The sequence below is a fragment of the Colias eurytheme genome, chromosome 27, assembly GCF_061535395.1.
Source record: "Colias eurytheme isolate Ceu_HAF_F1 chromosome 27, ilColEury1 Martin Lab GWU primary, whole genome shotgun sequence".
Classification (NCBI taxonomy): domain Eukaryota; kingdom Metazoa; phylum Arthropoda; class Insecta; order Lepidoptera; family Pieridae; genus Colias; species Colias eurytheme.
The window spans coordinates 3,669,984-3,682,212 of NC_143006.1; positions in this window are offsets into that span (position 1 = coordinate 3,669,984).

Consider the following 12,229-nt stretch of genomic DNA (forward strand, 5'->3'; position numbering starts at 1 on the left):
GTACGTGCTAAATTCATGAATTAAAAGGATAACTCCGTTATATCTTTTCAAGTACTTTTTGTGCAGATTTTTCATGCCTTACTCCAGATAAAGAGCCCTTCAAGCGTCTAGGGGGTATTATGTAGTCTTAAGAACATGTCTACGAATCGTTTTATTATATTAAAAGATGTTATGTAATTAGTACAAATATCTTCTAGTCAGAGCCGTCTTATGATATTTGAAATTAGTCGCAGTAACTATTTTAAGGTATAATTAATTAAGTAGATTTTATAAAGTATGGCTTTAATTAATAATAGTTATATCAAGGATTTAAAAATAAAAATATTAAGTACGAAGATTTCTATTTCTATTCGTGAAAGTTAAGGATTCTTGCTAAAAGGTTAGCTGAAACTCCGGTCTCAAAAAATGTATTTTATCAATATTATCAGTAGTTGTAATTGTTTCATTGTTGAATGTAGAGTCGCAACAATTGTATCTATGTTTTGTCTAATTGCAATTTCTTTTACAGCACTTCAACCCTTCTTACCAGAATAGTCAATACTTTTAGACCACTTATCACCAATCAATAATAATATAAATATCAATACAGATTGAGAAACAGCTACACAACTACCCTTATACCCAAAACTAGGCACGTACCCCATACATTACCCAATACACACATCTAATCTCGAAAATTAATAAGACAACTCCGCTATTCTCATAAGTGCGGGCAGATTTTTCATGCCGAGTCGAGTGGGCCCTCAGCCGTTCTGAGTGTCATTGTTATAACGTATAATAGACGAGGCCACTTCAGAACGCCTTTATGTTGTAACTTGTAACGTGTTTTACGGGATTTATCGGTTACCCTTGGCATGGTTTCTTATCATTTTGTATATTAAAAATATATGGTACTAGAATTATTTTAAAGAATAGAAAATATTCGTTGCGATTAGAAGCCGCGTCTTTTTGCCATCCCGGGGCGCCTGACGCCTAGCCTCACAGCCACCTGTAAAACTCTTGCGCAATCGAACTTATACAATATATGTACTGACTGATTATTAATTGAATACTACAAAAATCCAAAACTTCTTCTAAATCTAAGTTTTAAGTAAAATTTCTTAGCTAGAACTTACCACAGAGTTTTAAAGGTATATAAAAAATGTTGTGTGGTTTTATGAAACCACGGTAAAAGTGAAACTGTTCGAACGGTTCCGAACACCGCTTTGTGTAGCGCATGTCGCGTGACGGTCGGCTGCCGAGTAGGTATACCTACTCGGCAGCCGCGATACTCGCGACATGCGCTACACAGACCAAAAAGTGTGAGACGATGTAATAAAAGTTTCACTTTAATAATCTCAACTGTTTTACATAAGTGATATTTTGGAAATTTAATTTTTAGGCGGATTCACACCGAAGCCGCCAACTTTTAGGATACTTCTTGTGGAAAAGCCTATCTTTTTAGAACAAAACGATTGAAGATAAGGGTTCTAGATATTAAAATTCAAGTGTAAACTTCGTCCTATTACAAAAATTATTATCCTTGGCATTCTAACCTTTCCAGTCATATTATATATATGTTACGGCTAAAGGTAGGTGAGAACATAAACTTAAGATTAGCCGGCTAAACTTAGGTTTATTTTCGACGAGGTGTTAATGTTAGTTTGTTCTATCTTTAGCCGGCTAAACTTAAGTGTAACCGCAGGCCCGTGGCTAAAAATGTCGGGGTGGGTAGATTTGGTTACTATAATACATGTAAGGAACAGGGCGAGTGTTTTCTGGCACTTCGCCGGCTGCTGCCGCAGCACGCTCGCTGCGCTCGCTCGGCTCGTGCGGGTCTTAAGAGTTCTAACCTAACCTAACCTAGCCACCAGCTTTCTGCCCTGAGTCGGGGTGGGTAGATTTGGTTACTATAATACATGTAAGGAACAGGGCGAGTGTTTTCTGGCACTGTGCGGGCCCCTCAAGCCCTCCACCGGCCCGGCGCTAACCAAATCTACCCACCCCGACATTTTTAGCCACGGGCCTGCGGTTACACTTAAGTTTAGCCGGCTAAAGATAGAACAAACTAACATTAACACCTCGTCGAAAATAAACCTAAGTTTAGCCGGCTAATCTTAAGTTTATGTTCTCACCTACCTTTAGCCGTGACATATCCATTATCCACGAAACACGGTTAACGATGATTTTATAAATACCCTCGTTACAAATTAATAAATACATTTATCGAAGCAAAAAATTGCCCAATTACAATAATAGACTAACCTCCCTCATTTAAATAAAGGTGATCTTACAATTTAAGGGAAGGGAGGATTCAATTACTTAAGGAAAATTGTAAGAAACGATTATGTAGATACCGAGCATAGTATAAAGAAAAAAAGTAGGCCATCTCCCGGAGTTTAGGTGTGCACGGTACCTAAACTCGCGAGGCGCAGGGTTGTCACTTGTCACATTGATATTTTAAATAATTGTTATTATGTATATATATTATATATTTATATTATGTATATTAATAAACAAACATCGACCGCTCACAGCAATATCGCGGCCCTCACGAGCACGGTCCATGAGAAGGAACCGAGCGGCGTTGTGTGCGTGCGTCAAGCTTGCGTACGTACATGAACGGGGGCGTGGCCAAGCGCTCCGCGTACCTTTGTTCGAAGATAACTTACTTTTCTCTTTATACTATGTACGAAGTGATAAGCAAAATGACTTGTTATTTTTAATGAAAGCGAATACAGCTTTGTTAAAGTAAGGTCAGGTATTTTGTAAATTTGAATATTTTAGTGGGTGCTCCATCATTATTTTTAGCGTTTGTAATGTATTCGTTTTGGATCGATCTGGTTCTGAGAATCATCTTCCAATGAATACTTGTAATTGAATGAATCACAAAATATGTAATGCTTAAACGAACAAAGATTGTGGTTCTAGTTCTCAATAAAATTATCTCTATGATAAAATATTTGATTACCCTTGTATACAACAATAGTTATACCTTGAACATAAACGTTCTATGATAAACTATAGTCACACCCCGGACACTCCATACAAAATTATCGTTTTGACAGTCACACTGTAGAGACTGCAAATGTGTGTGTTAACGCTTTATGGTTGGCACATTTGTGACTAGCGTAAAAAAAAATTCGCGTTTTTCTGATGAAATACATCCGTAAACAGCACAATATTTAACCATTTTCTACGAAAAACGATAATCACAAATCCAAAATAATAAAATTACTTTAAGTCAATTTGATTAATGTTGTCAATCTTCGTTGCGTATCGTCCTTGCAGAAAAAGTGGCCCATTTTAATCACGATCACGCGGGGTGAGGTAAGTGTTTAATTTTGGCGGGAGGCGGAGAGTGTCCGTTCTGTAGCGTTTAGCTACTATTATGTATTCTGTGCTATAGTGTTAAAGGGAAGAAGAAATAGGTCGTAATTGCCAAATGTGTAGTTGCTTAAATAATGTGTATCACTACATAGTATAAAACAAAGTCGCTTTCCCTGTCCCTATGTCCCTATGTCCCTATGTCCCTTTGTACGCTTAAATCTTTGAAACTACGCAACGGATTTTGATGCGGTTTTTTTTAATAGATAGAGTGATTCAAGAGAAAGGTTTATATGTATAATAACATCCATTAAATTGTGGAGAAGTACTGTTATTTTTGAGGTTTCTAATGTGATGTCGTAAATAATTACATTTTTTCCGCTTACATTGCAAACGCGGGCTGAACCCTACGAGTTTTATCAAAATAATGTACTAGGTATTATACACATTGAAAAGGTCTACAGAAAAGTCCGCGATGGTATATGTCTATCTCATATGGATAACCCACAATAACTTTTTTTTGTCATTTACTTTTTACGACAAATAATGGCTAATTTTCGATGCGATTTTAACCAATACAGCATTAATCCTTAACCAATTAAATACCTTGAATACATTGTTCATTTAATATAGATCTATATGGCCCTTTACACCGTATGATTTAAGTGAATATTTTCGAAGATATTACAGATTTAAAAATTGCGGGACGTAGCGTTTGCGGCGGTACCGGCCGGCCACCCGGCTATCTATTTTATACCCGTGCGAAGCCGGAGCGGGCCGCTATGTTTTTATATACAACGTTCACAGTTTTTCTGTAGTGTATTTAGTATCAGCATTGCACCCGTGCGAAGCCGGGGCGGGTCGCTAGTTCATAATAATTAGCTTCCTTCTCTTAACATATCTACTAAAACGTTGAAATACTTGAAGATTGAACTGTAAATCATATTATAAACCAATTTTTAAACTATGTCATAAGCTATTTGTACTGTACGAAGATTTTATTTTATATTGAAAATATGAGCTGTCAAAGTTTATACTTTCCAATATCATTGAAATCGCTCAGAGAAGTTTGCTTCGATACTAATATATATTATTCATTGCTTTGGAAGCCGTGGAAGTCATAATTCTAGTCCTTTAAAATGTATGTGTGTTAGGGATGATTTTTCAATCATTGGTTACAACTTATTTGTCGAACATTGTATTATACAACCATTTCAAAACTGTTTATAATAACTATTAAACGAAACTGAATCTATCTCTAGAATCATTTAATTTAAGGCATTATCAAAATATAATGTAGGTAATTATTGCAAGCTTATTCATCATTCATTCTCTTAAAGGTTTTGTTTCTATTTCTAGGCAGATAACGTCGTGGATTGAAGACTGGCAAATTCATGTTGAGATCGCAATAACCAGCCATGTTTAATTATGGTATTATATACCTATATATGAATTTGCCAGTCGGTTCAATTCACGGCGTAAACTGACTGGGAATAAAAGGTCATACAGCTCCAGATTATTAAATATTTACTTGTATTATATACATAAATTTTTCCTTCAAAGAGAATTATTTCACAACCGATTATTTCAAACAGAATTTATTCCAAAATGAAATCAACTAAACAGGATTTCATTAACGCGTAAATAATTAACCATTAATATTAATATCGGAATCTAATTAAATATTGATGCCGTATAAATTTGTTTATATAATTCTGTTTATAATTAATTAGCATAATACTATTAATGGGACACCTAAACTAAGTTTAAACGTTAGGTTTAGGCATTTAAGGAATGTTCTAGAATTTTAGTATGAACTAGCTGTGTCCCGCGGTTTTGCCCGGATTTCTCGGCTCCTGTTGGTCTTAGCGTGATGATATATCTTATCTATATGCCTATAGCATCCTGGATAAATGAGCTATCTAACACCGAAATAATTTTTCATTTCGGACCAGTAGTTCCTGAGATTAGAGTGTTTAAACAAGGTTTAAACAAACAAACAAACTCTTCATATCTATAATATTATAATATAGGTGTACTGGTTAGCATTAGTTGGGTTCAATTGAAATATCGTGTGTCCAAAAATGTGTTATCATGTTTAATAATTTATTATTATACCAAACAATTATTAGTTAGTTGTTAAGTTGGTTTTCAGTGTTTAGTTTCAATGAGTGATTTTCTTTGCAGTTTGTGGACATCCGAAATGTTCATGAAGCTGATTGTAATATATTATTAAGAACCAATATTATCAGAACATAATATATAGAATATAAGACAAAATTAAATATATTATAACTACGACTAAAACAAGATAATTTATTTCACATTTTAATAATAAACCAAAAGCACTTGAACCGACGACGATGTTTTCACAGAACATAAGACAATAGCAGTACCTAAACAAGTCCCAACACTATCCGATTACAAAATGGCCGCGGAAATTCCTTAAGAATCTCCAAGCAAATCCGCTCCTATAAAACGGATCCAATTATCGGCGTATCGGGCTAAATTACGTAAAATAACTTCGGGGAAAACCCTGAAAAATCTTTCACACAACTTTATTTACCAAGCCTTCCTCGATAAATTACCTTTGAAACTCCCTTTTTTACTCAAAACTTTTGTAATCGTCGGTCCTTGAAGCTCGACTTAATAGCATTGCAGTTTCCCTTTGAAATTATTATTATTTCGTTACATTTTTTAGGTTTCTAAGAACTTTTATTGTACAATGAAAGTACTTGATTTCTTTAGGACTTTACAGGTTATGAATTAAAATGTCAGTATTTCATAAAATAGCCTTTGGATTAAATTTAGTGACTGAAATTATTTTATCTATTTCAAAGCAATTTGTTGGTTGTAGATTTCAAAATGCTTATTCAAAGTAACTGCTCGAATTAACAAAATTAGTAGGAAAAGTATAGGTACTTAAGTATAGGTAGATTTCTACCTACCTAGACTTCGCAGACAAGTGTACCTATAAGAAAACAACTGACAGTTTTAAAATATTGTTTTTATTTATTTTTCAAGATCTTTTTGCAATCATGACGTGAACTAAGGTCGATACTTACTATTTACTGCAGGATTCGTGTAAAGCAGTGTTTAAATAAACCACAGAGTAAATAATAAAAAAATTCTATATTACTGTTGTTACGAATCGTATCATATAATATTGTCTCTATATAGTCAAAATTAACAGTGAAATTTCTCGTTTACCATTCCAATTACCAATTTTTCAAATTGTTTATTAATTCATCAGGCATTTTGCATACTGCATCGTAATTATCACGCTAAATAAAATCCCCAGTTTCGTTGTAAAAACACAACAAAATATGAAAAAGCAGTAACCAAGGGAACAGAAATTAAATTTAAAATTTAAAAATCCTTTGACTTCGAATAGTTTCAGTTAAGTTTTTTAATTCGTGGAAAGAAACCAGGCTTCGAAAGGAAATTAATGTTTGTTTTGCGAAATTAAAAATGTCGGTGTATAGGTACAATAAGCGGAGCGTTTGTCAATTCCAGCGATGTATGTGCAGGGGAATTTGATTGTTATACTTGAAGATTAAGGACGGATATTGCCTGATAGATGATTTATGAAATTCAAAACTTGAGTTACCGCCCACAGTATGTTACTGGATTTAAGAACGGTATTTTTGTTTACGCTTCAGAATTGGATTTTTTCACAAAATCCTCGTCAACGATACGTCTTCGAGATTTAATAAAGAAGGATGAAACAACAAGGTTATGTTTATTTTGCCGCAATTTTTCCTAACATTTTGATTTATATCAAAAGCTTTTTGACAGGAACTTAATTTTAACAGTAATTTTTTCGTAGGAAATGAGCTCACCATTTCGTTCGTATAATAAAATTATTAAAATATAATATTATGGTCATGAAATATTAATAGTAAAATCATTTATAGTATATTAAAACTCAAACATTTATTTATTCAACTACATTTCGTTTAAAAACGCCCTTGAATTGTCAAAATACAGAAAATACACCATTTGGAAAGCAGTTTCCATAGAGAAGAGCCGGCATGAAACATTGTACTTGCTTTCCTATGTAAGTTCCTTCATTACCTACTACATACTTCTTGTGAAGTAAAGCCTTCTACGAACCTTGGGCCTTCCGAGAAAAGCACCCTAGGTTATGTTGGACCACTACAATAACAGACTACCGACTAAACTGTACTATGAATGAATGAATGAATAATTTATTTGCACCAGTAACAAAATAATAACAAAAAACCGCCGCCTTTTTGTACGTTTTTTCTATTATTTGTACAATAGAAAAAACGTACAAAAAGGCGGCCTTATCGCTAATACAGCGATCTCTTCCAGGCAACCTTAGGTCAAGGATCATGAGAATTACGTAATATATTGAGGTCGATGGTGCACAACACTATTTATAATAAAATTACTTAGATTTAATAATAAGAAATTAATTAAGAAGATACTATACGTAGTTAAATAAATGAGTATACTACATATTAATATAATATACATATACACACAAATATACATTTCATAAAGATAAATAGTAATTAAATACTTGCTTTTTGAACTCATACTAAACTCTACTATGTATAATTGTCGAGCCGCTTTCTGGGTTTATAATAATTTATTTATTTATTTATTCAAGCAACCAGGACTCATTTTGTTAGTTACAATTAATAACTTAATGTTAGTATATTTTTAAAATAATACAATTATGACTATTAGAAATGCACTCCACTACTACAGTACTATCAATTAAGGCAGTTTGCAGCATCGGTTTTCATACCAGCAGTCGAGACAACTCGCTACATTGCACGATTACATTAATGGAATTTGTAGTTTGTAGAATAATAATTATTCTTCTTTTCAATTTCTGTATCTATATGAAAAATATGCCAATTGCATAGATAACTTCATTTACATTTATCTTTAAATCTTACAGACTCTACCTTCTTATTACCTACAAGTTACCGGCGTATCTTCGTAGGTAATAAGAAGGTAGAGTGGTGAACAATTGTGGCTTATAGACTATAGACTTTTATGTTAGTAAGAAGACAGTAAGAATTAAACTTATAAGTTTAATTTAAACCTTCAATGAAACTACTATTTCCATATATATGTGTAAATTCGTTCCCTATTAAAGACTTGTTCCTACGGTATTAGCTAAGCCTTTGCTCAGCGTAGATAGCAAAGCTCTTTAGATCCTACCAAATCGATAAAATTATAGTACACAAAAATGTCATCTACAAATAAATGGTCGAGATTTATAATCCCGCTAATTACTGTGTCTAAAAGGGCATTTTGTTGAGTGACTTTCCCTGTTTCTGTTGTAATTGTGCCCTTGGCGTGGGCTATTGCGTGTTTACCTACTGTGTTATTAGATGAGGTGTGTGGTATGAGTGGGAGCGATTCTCATTTGAATTGAAGTAAAAAATACTTAAAAATTTGATTGTGTGACAACAGAATGTTAACCTATTTACATAATATTATATTCTACCTATTCAAATTAGGAATAAGAAATCACAATTTTGCATAACATTCTTTCATTCATTATTATCCGTACCACTTGATACAATGCTCAAGGACTAAAGAGATTTGAACTCCATTCAATCTTTATATATAATATAAATCTCGTGTCACAATGTTTGTCCTCAATGGAAACCACTTAACCGATTATAATAAAATTCGCACACCATGTGCAGTTCGATCCAACTTGAGAGATAGGATAGTTTAAACATGTAGGTAAGGGGCAGATGCATTTTTTTATACATCTGTTTCACTGATCGATTTTCTTTAGGGACAAGTAGGTGATCAGCCATCTGTGTCCTACCAGACCGAAACATTTCTTTTTTCTTCGTGTCCACCGGGAATCGAACCCAGGATCCCTCGGTGCTACGCTCACGCGTCAACCACTGTACCAAGGAGGCGGTCATTCAATATTAATTACTGTAAAATATTGAGCAATAAAAGCATAATAATATCATACCATATTAATTTCATAATTATTTATTTTAATGTAGCTAACAACAACAACATTGTCTAGTTTCCATATTCCAATCTGTGATTACATTCAACACTACAAAAACAACAACTTCTGTTCATTTTATTTATCTTATTTGTAAAAGCTATTTAACAAAGTACAATAAATTCACACGTCACATTTCACAAGCGGAAGCGTATTAACTTCGAGATAAAGTTTTCCTAATACAAGTCAATAAGTTCCAACATCCAACGTAACAATAAATAAAGTAATTGCACAACAGCAGCGTTGCACCTGGTTTTATACTTTCTCTATTTTAGTGCAATCTATAAAGTAGCAAGTCATAAGCGGTAGCGGGTAAATAATAAATAAAAATTTTAGCGGATAATTGTGTTTATGGGCTTAACTTTTTTGTTGATAGATTTATAATTCATACTTAAAAATATATTGATATAGAATAAAGGCATAATATATATTATCTATGTGAATTATTGTACTGTGAGTTTTCTTTTTCAGATATATAAAAAAGAAATCTGAAATCTACGTCTATGTCTAAATAAGCTGGGTGAAAGTTTAATTCTATGCAATACAATATATTGTATGTGATTTTTAGTCAACTATTATTTTAATTCTATATCTATGATTGTTGCTTTTATTTTATATATTGATTTTCTAACAGAACATCATTCTCCCAGCAAGCAAGTATTAATAAAGATATTTCTATGTAATGTTGTACTTCTTTTATCTGGCCCGCTAGTCCCATAAAAACTTTCTTTGCACCACAAAACACATAACCTACGAGTGTGTCTTGAATTCTGCGAAAATTCCAACTTGTCGCTATAAAAAAGTTAATATATAAAAATATAAATTATTACAAGAAAACTTATGTTGTGATAAGTTTTGTTTTTATTTCTGTGTAAGTCTGAAGATAAGATTTATGCTTTGTTAAATCTTATTTATTTTACTGAGCTAAGGTGAGAAAATTTTGCTGAATACACCTGAAAAATCTTATTTTTAATTATTTTCAATGTGTTACTTCATACGGTCTACTAATATTGATGTATGGATGTTTGTTACTCTTTCACGTTAAAACTACTGGACGGTTTTGGATGAAACTTTACAGGATTATAGGTTAACCATCAGAATAATACATGAGCTATAGGAATACTTGGTTTTGCACGTAGGTTCATACGTCGCGACTGAAACAGCGCGGCACAGCCTAGTATTTTATATGAACTTATATTATATTGGATAATATACCAATGTTCGTATATGAATCACGTCTAACAACTGAATTAAAATATCACCAGTTTCATCCTTATTAAAACAAAATATAGCGCTTTCTTTATTCATAACATTGCCCAGAAAACATTTCCAACCAAAGCTAAGCACTCTCATTATTAAATATTTAAATTACATTATAAGTAAGCTCCAAAAAAATATAAAATCCCCAATTATAATTGAATGTTACAAGGAAATCCCGAACTGAGGCTGTGAAATAAAATATTTACAACGCACAAATAGGGTCTAAATTCCAATTTACAAATTTAGATTATAAGCCCCCAAACGACCTTGGCCCATCCAGGCTCGAACCTTAATACCTACATTACAGACGCTATGATATTATGGTACTATACCGCAATTCAATTATTTTTTATGATCAGGTGGAACTTAGATAAAATGCCGGTGAGCACAGCACACCCAAAAGTTTTGCATGCTACCTCAAAAATAGCACAAGCTAATTTAATACATAATTGCAGAAAGTGAGAGACGATAATTCCGTGAACGTTTTTGTACCTGCTCCAACTTGGGTGTCAGGTATGAAAGGTAAGGAAAAGTGTTCGCAAAAAAAGTTTTAAAATTCGGATTCGTTGGAAAATCGGATATGTAAAAACATTACGAACGCAATTCTTGTTAACTTTTCAATTATATTTTTTCCGGGAATGTAGCTACTCTTGATTCCAATAAGCATCATGTTTAGAATAACATTATGGATTGAATTAGAATGAGATAATTTTGAAAAATGCTTAAGACTTCGAATTTTAATACAAAATCAAAACATTCTTGCTATTTAATTACAGGTTATTATCTTATATATAAAATTCTCGTGTCACAATGTTAGTCTGCATACTCCTCCGAAACGGGTGGACCGATTCTCATGAAATTTTCTGTGCATATCGGGTAAGTCTGAGAATCGGCCAACATCTATTTTTCATATGTACCACGGGCGAAGCCGGGGCGGGCCGCTAGTAATTATATAGACGTAGGTTCGAATCCGAATTCAAAACTTTTCAGTTCAATATAAAATATACTTATTAATTATTATACAATCACATTTCAAAAAGTCCAGTTTAATTTATTTAAATTCACTTTCTTCCTTATTTTATTAACTATAATATAAATAACTTAAACTGAACCAACAAGTCACAATAGATAAATTAACTACATTCTCTAACAAAAACGCTAATCAATTGTGACAAAAGTTTCCACATTTAGCTCTTAATTCTCAATTGGCTGTAAAAACTGAACTTTAGTCAATTGTCCTGAACTTTGAGGGTTTGATCGTTTTTCGAGAGAAGTAATTCTTGTGCTAAAATACTATGTAATTTATTAGGTCTGATACTTTATTAGGTGTGAGCACTTACTTTATTGTATGGATGTTAATTATAATGTATTACTTACAGATGTAAAATGGAATTATTTGTAAGATAAAGTAGCATAGGTATGTATTATATATATTACTAGCGGTCCGCCCCGGCTTCGCCCGTGGTACATATTTACGTTTTCTCTACATAAGAACCATCTTCGTACTTCAAGGAATATAATAAAAAAAGAATTATCGAAATCGGTTCAGCCGTTCTCAAGTTATGCGCTTACCAACACATTTTGGGATTCATTTTTATATATAAGAAGATTATGTTATATGTATATTAAACTTACCGCTTTTCT